The sequence below is a fragment of the Pinus tabuliformis genome, chromosome 8 (genome assembly GCF_031772625.1).
Source record: "Pinus tabuliformis cultivar Carrire ecotype Pingquan chromosome 8, CPIR1, whole genome shotgun sequence".
Lineage (NCBI taxonomy): Eukaryota > Viridiplantae > Streptophyta > Pinopsida > Pinales > Pinaceae > Pinus > Pinus tabuliformis.
The window spans coordinates 94073900-94081586 of NC_142294.1; positions in this window are offsets into that span (position 1 = coordinate 94073900).

The following is a 7687-nucleotide window of genomic DNA, read 5'->3' on the forward strand; positions in this document are numbered from 1 at the left end:
TGTATGAGGAACTTATCGCGACTCACATTTTGTGGGTCATTGAGTTTCATTTCATACTGTTTTGGTACTTATAAATTGTCTCATTTTTTTTTGTTTGTTTGTTAAAATACGGCAAAACCTTTTTTTTCGAAATGTTGTTTCTAAATTTGTCAGAAAACGCTTTTTTTGGCAAAAGTAAAACTCATACTTTTCAGTAAAGATTAAAAAAAGAAAAACATTTTTAAATACCGATCCCTGGATTCATTTCCTCGACCCAAATCTTGAGAACACCTTGAAATACAAGTATGGGTAGAAAGCTCGCTAATACGATATATACACATATCACTACTTGGAATGTGAAATAATCATAATATGAAAAGTCGAGACGTAACAAACACATTTTCCTGAATCAATACCTAAATGTAGAAAAGTAGTTTTTTTTTGAACTGTTTGGGTGGGCAAAGACTTTGAACCTTCCATAAGACTTTAAAATCTCAAATAGTTAAAATTTCATTGAAAAGAAACATGCCTAAAGACGAAATAACTAAAGGATGATGAGGGGGAGGATGATCAGGGGGAAAGCCATAAAACTTTGGTAGATAAAGGAGAATAAATATCATATATTCAAATAAAATGAAATAAAATGCTATGCTATGCTGATATTCATTAAAAAAATGATATGGGATATGCATTAAGAAAAGGACATGGGATATCTTGGGTTATGTTTTTAAGGTAAAGTAATATGTATTAAAATTTAGTGTTAAATTATTAGAGCTGGTAAGGATTTAGCTGCAGAATAATTGTATAAAATTGCTGGAATTGAGGAATTATCTATATTCAATAGTAATAAAAGAATCAATATATAAAGTAGATAAGTTAAGATTAATTTTATACAAGCACTAAAGTTAACTAAATCTAAGGGTGCTTTATGTTATGTTAATGTGCATGTAGACCACATGAAAGCACTAAAGCTAACTAAATTTAAGTGTGTCTTATGCTATGTTAATGTGCATGTACACCAACAATGCCCCTTAAGTATAACTTAGGTGAGTATGATGCAAGATGAATGAGTCCTCACAATAAGGCCATTTTAGGTACCCATGTAGAATGCATGAAAGAGGAAAGAGGGAAAACCTAGTAGGAACAAAATCTCTGCTCAAAATACAATGCAAAAATAAAAAAGACAATTGCTAAGAAATTTTTTCCTTCACCCCAAGACAACCCCATGGAAAGTGAAATTTTTTCTTAGTGAAAGTCTTGGTGAATATGTCGATAGTCTGCTCAGAACTAGGACAATACTGTAGATCAATGATCTGATCATGAATCAATTTGATGATGTAAAGCATGTGAATATTGATATGTTTGGTTTGTTGTCATTGCTCTAGATATCTGCAAAACATCAGCGTACTCTGATTTTCGCACCATATGACAGTCGGATGATCGACAATGATACCAAGCTTGAGAAGAAAATGTTTCAACCAAATGGCCTCAATGGAAAAATTGACTACTCCTATGTACTCAGCCTCTATTGATGATAAAGAAATGGAAACCTTCTACTTGCTTGACCAAAAAATAGGGTCGGATCCCAAACTAAGTACATAGCTCGAGGTGGACTTGCGATCCACATTTCCACCAACCCAATCCAAATTTGTGAACCCAATGAGATCTGAAGAAAAAATTAGTTCATAATTGTAAGAGTATTCTATTACTCACAATATTATGTAAAAGTAGATAGAAGACCTCCATTATATAACTATGACAATTGGACAGATGTAAGTCCCTATGTGAGCTTACAACTCACTATACTTAGCTCATAGGAAAATGAGGCATTGGAAAAACCAACTCTAACACCCCCCCTAAGCGAAACTTAAGGAGTAAATAAAGAAGAAAGAAAACAAAGAATGGGTCCCATCAACACGACGTTATTAGGTACCCATTTACAAACTCTCATAAGTGGATAAAAATAGAAAAACTCGTAGGAAAAAACTCCCCCCCAAAAGAGAGAACCATGTCAGTGCTCAAATTATCATGGAGTTGAAATTGTAGATCCCATAACGATCCACTGAATGGAAAGAACATAGGCCACTCCAATCAAGAAATATGAAACGTTGAAGTACCAAAACTCCGAAGATGAGAGCCATGAAGCCTAAATGAGGTTGGTCAATCTCTGAAGTAGGATTGTTGCAATGACACAAGGATGGAAAACACTTTCAACTTCTCCAAAAACGCTTCAGAAAAAATAGGTGTTGATAAAGAACCAGGACAAGGCTTTAAACAAAAGCAATACCATCAACCAACAAACAAACAGTGAGGCCTATAAGTATGGAAAACTCAACTCAAACACCATAAAACAACACTCCTGAAGTTGTTTGAACACTGTCACCATGATACTGATCAAATATAAAAATTGACAACTTTCAATAAAGAAATGACAACAATATCTGTCACCATGTAACTACCCCCCCTAAGACACAACTGCGGAAGGAGAAAGAATCAATAGTATCCATTGTTAGCCAATTTTCCTCCCTAAAACACCACTGAGGGAACAATGGAAATCAACAAAGAGAAACTAATGCAACATGACAATATGAATTTTGTAAGAATTGGTTCAATTGACACCATGACTATCCATCGATCCATCCAAAAATGATCTTGATGGTTGACTCTGGTCCACGATTCATTCTCTCATGTCTCTTATGTAACGGTATGAATGCAGGACTAGTAATTGATGAAGAATGTTGATTCTTTGGTAATTTCTTCTGATGAGTATGTGGGATCGTTCAGTTCTTGTAGAATCAAAGTTGAGAGAAACAACAATGTAATTTGGAATGACATTTCGAGCCATGTCAGCCATTTGTTTATCACAATTAACAAGAGAGTTTCCTTAAAACACCTCACAGTTGGATGTAGGTGATGATGAAAAAACCTGATCGTATGAAAGATCTTCTCTTGATGTCTGCACTACAGGGTTAATAGGAGAAACAATTCCCTGTCCATTCTTCCCAAGTCCTCCTCCAGTATATCCCATTTTTCTCAGTAATCAAGACTTAATACTAGTAGTATGGTTTTCAAAAATGGATGTGACAATAGCATGTGATGAGCTATGATCATCAACATCAGGCTTCTAGAATTGAACATCATCAAGTTTGGATGAAGGAGGGCTTGGCACCTTAACATCAACTCTCTCCATCTCAAATTTTTGAAGATGACTAACTTCCAATTCAAGTTGTTGCTTCGAGTATTGCAGCTTTTGAATGCGCTCATCCTTCTCAATTAGCTATTAAGACAAGGCATCATAATCTTGTCTCAAAATTTGATATTGTTCCGACATTGTTTCCTTTAAACAATTAATCTTGATAACATGTGTATTATTTTTATCTTCTAGCTGCTTCTTCAAATTTTCATTTTTTGAGTCAAAAAAAGACTCAACATCCTCCTCCAAGTCATCAAGGAGGTCAATATTCTCTTGGAATTAATCTGCAAGAATATGGAAATATTTTTCCATGGTTGAATCTACATGTTCAACCTTCATGGTTTTTTCATCTATTGAAGTTTGCAACCTATTTTTAAGAGTTTCAATCCCTTCTTGCAATAGAATGTTGTGACTAAAATATTTATTAATAACACATACTAAAATAGTCGGTACTCTAGCATAGAGGACGAAATTACATAACAGACTAGTCTAATAGATGTTGGAGAATAAGTCGTACACAATAAATGCCAGAAAAGCACTAAGACCAAAGACAAATTTCTGGTAGAAGAAGTTCAATACCAATATACCCAACCGCATAAAAAATTTGAATGTTCACTTTGCAAAATTGATGTTAGCAACCAGGTCACTCAAACAAGCCTGTGATACCCATGCATGGTGTCTCATTAAACAAAGCCAATAACAACCCTCTAGATGAGATTCTTGATATAAAGCTCAATTCCAACCAGGAAAAAAAACTAAAAGAAAGAATGATTTTTCATTTGAAGTGGCACATGCACAGTTCATCCGATGGAAAATCGGTTGCCCTTGTTGAGTGTCGACACGAGAATTTCATTATAGGAAGCTCGGATGACCATTCCTAGTCCACAATGAGCATGAGTCGAGACAGAGAAGTGGAGGGGAGTTCCAAAATTTGCAACAGATTCAATTGGTTGAACCACAAGACAAAAGTGAGCAATTCATCAGTGACATTTAGCTCACTAACCATAATGTTCTGCAGGTGAAACCTGTTAGTATCTTATAGTCATAGCAGTAAGAAAACAAGTTTTTTCTTTCAAATTATTTGGCAAATGTGTAAAAGGTTAGGCTTTCATATTCTATAGATCAAGATATTGGTCTTATTAGAGAATAAAATTTCATTATTAAATGTAATTATGTCAAGAAGTGTGAAGGATCATGAAATAGTCATTTATATCCTAAGAAGTCGACTTGAAACATTCTAGGGTCACGTTTCACCAAAAAATAATGAGTAAAGGTCTTGGTGTCATGTCTTACCATCATTGGCATAGATTTTTAGGGTCAATTAAGTCGTTTAGAATATAAAATGACAACTTTCCATGACATCATATTGTTACAACGGTTAGGACGATAGCGTTGTGCTTCTGACAGTAGTTGCATTTTATGATTGAGGTTCAAATATTGGCATCATCATTTTTGAAATCTGAATTTAGCCATCTTGGGAGTTCAAATGATTCAATGACTTCTAAAAGCACCACAGAGTCATTTATTTTTCCATTGAAAGGTCATTGAGCATCACTTAAGGTTTGTTGAACAAAGGAGGCAGGGGAAGCATTGTGCTCATAGATAGGTGTTGTGCTTTTGCTGCAAGAAGATATTTTGAAGTTTGAAGGTTTGTTTTTAGCCTATAATATTTCTCACATGTTTACAAAGTTGTATGGACCATTTTACACTAGCTCATTTCTTTTAGCATTTCAGAGGATGTTCGGAGGTAATATAAACTTGGAGCATTGCGCTTTTAGAGAAACATAGCGAATGCACTTGGCTTTCACACAGTCAATGAATTTTCACCATATATCTTAAACCTTGTACTTTTTTTCCATGAAATTTTTATAGGAAATGCATGGGGGTGAGATGAATAAAACCAATTAAGTTTATGTGAAAATACTTCATAGTTTTATAGAAATAAGCCACCACCATCTACAACCATTTTTATATTTTCTTGAAAACCGTGAGGTGGATTTAGCCCATTTGTTTTGTGCAAAAGAGTTATAATGATATTAAATTTCTGTAAAAATATGAACTAAATCTAGCTCACCATTTAGGATTTATTCAAAAAATATTAGTTGTTGCACTTCTACGCTACGTTTTCATTGAACTAGGAGGTTCCGTAGCATCGACGTTGTGCTTTCACACAATCAACCTTTTGACAAAAAAATTATGTCCAAAAGCTATGTAATTTGTTTTTATGATATTTTTAACATTATGAGGCATATAAGGGCCTTGTATCTTGATTTAGGTTTTGAAATTAATATAAATTTATTTTAGAAAGATTTGGTCAAACAATTCCTATTTTTTCTGAAAAAATAGTTGTATTTTCAATGTATTAGGTAGAAATGGAAATCCTATTAGGGAATTTGGTTCTTGGAGGTGGGAACTGATTTTTTTTGTTGTATTTATATTATGAATGTAATGAAGCAAAGGGTGGGTCATGTTTGAGAATAAATAACATTGTCTGTATTGTATTTTTTTTATTTTCTAGTGAATGAAAAGATAGAAAACAGATGCACACGGATTCCTATGTTAGTTTCTTTGGATATGTGTTTCTTTGTTTTGTAAGTTATATTATGTTATCAATCATGCTTTGAAATGTATCTTCATGTTTAGTTGAAAAAATATTCTTCTTAGAATTCACTTCAAAAATTTCTTTGTTTCAGTTTGTTAAACATTTATGTTTTCCACTTGAATGGAATTTAGAATTCATCATGTTGTTTGATGCTATGCATGTCATTTTCCTCCCATTTTATACTCACCCTCCTACAATGAATTTGACTAAAAAACTCCAAAAAGACTACCTATCTTGCTGTTGTAGAAGATCCCTCTTTCTCTTCATCCTGTCACTGGAAAAGAATAAACTTATATGACCGTATTGACCAATGGATCTATCTTCTCCCTTGCAAACAAACCTTTAAAGTATATATCCCTCTGAGCACCATACCTAGCCTAATATCCAAGTAGTTGAAAATTTCAGATGAAGAGAGCCCTCTCTGAATTTCGAAGGGATAGATTGCAACTTCCAAGTGAATTGTGGTTACCTTTGGGTTCCTCTTCTTACGGTGGAGGGATTACAAAGAGCTAACACAAGGGCACTGTGGTTGGGGAGTGAAAGGTTTCACCTTTGTTATAGACATTTTTGGGCACTACAACCCCATTCATATATGTCCATAAACCAAGGGCTTATGAGTCCTTAAAAGTGTTGTTTCATACCCTAAAGGAACAAGGTCAGCTAATTACATCATCTCCCAGAAGTTCTCCATAGAAAACTGCTCAAAACTAGTCAAAACTGGACCATATAGGTTACTCAATGCTAAGGGTGCGATGCATCTCACCTGCCCAGTGTAAAAGGTGCGATGCATACTTGAAAGCCCTTCTGTAGGGTGCGATGGGCGAGAATGGACAAATGGCAGAGACAGTTTGCAAGGTGGATGATCATGGAATCTTCCAGAAATTTCTCTTGTGACACTTGCCTCTCTGAATTCGCCCAGGGATGAGTAGGAGATCATCAATCTCCAAGTGGAATCAAGAACTATTAGAGAGAAGACACTAATCAAAATCCTAGAAGCTAACTCATCTCCTTGCAATCATCTATATATGGATCCCTCATCCTAGAGATCCAGGGGCTGGAATTTTGTATCTTGTAAGGAAGTGCTGTTGGTTTCTTGGTGGAATATCATAGTGTTGGGTGATCTAAGCTCTTCATGAGGTGAAGAAGGGCTTTCATGCTGGGAGGATGACACTGGGTCAGATCAATGGGTTGTAATCCTCTCTTCCAATCTTTATATCAATAAAGCTATTCAAGTTTTCCTCCACATTCTTGTATGTTTGATAGTATATGCATTTGTGTGGTCAATATATATCTGGTCCTATATTTTTTATGATTGTAGAGCTCTGCACTTTGAAGGTATTATGTTGCTTTGACTTTATAGGTACTCTTTGAAGTGGAGTGGTCAAGGGAGAAGCAGCAAAGACCTATTGGTGAGGAGAAGGAACAAGCAAAGAACCAAGCGCAAGATCGAGGTTGGTAGTCTTTGATCTTCTCTTATCTACTTCTCATAAAGGAAAACGAAAGTAACTTTAATCTGTTTGTTTCTAAGATAGCTACCCGTCTTAGTGGGACTAGTAGCTCTGCATAGACACTAGATTTCCCGATAACAAAATGGCGACTCCACTGGGGAGCGAATAGCTTGTTTGCTTGTCTATATTTGTTTGCTTTATAAACTTACAGACGGAGCCTGAAGTTAAGCCAGCTAGCCTTCGAACTACATTTTCTATGCAAGTGCAAAGTAGATCAATGCTGCTTCAGTCTATCTCCGGGTTTTGTTTATAAACTAAACAATCAATTTGAAAACATCCTAATTGCCCTAGTGGTGGCTCTAGTAACCTCATTAGATCAGCCCCTGTGATTTCTATTTACTGACTATCATTAGCTTGACTTAAATCCCTGAACTAAGCTACAAACTGTGACCAAGAAGCAAGTTG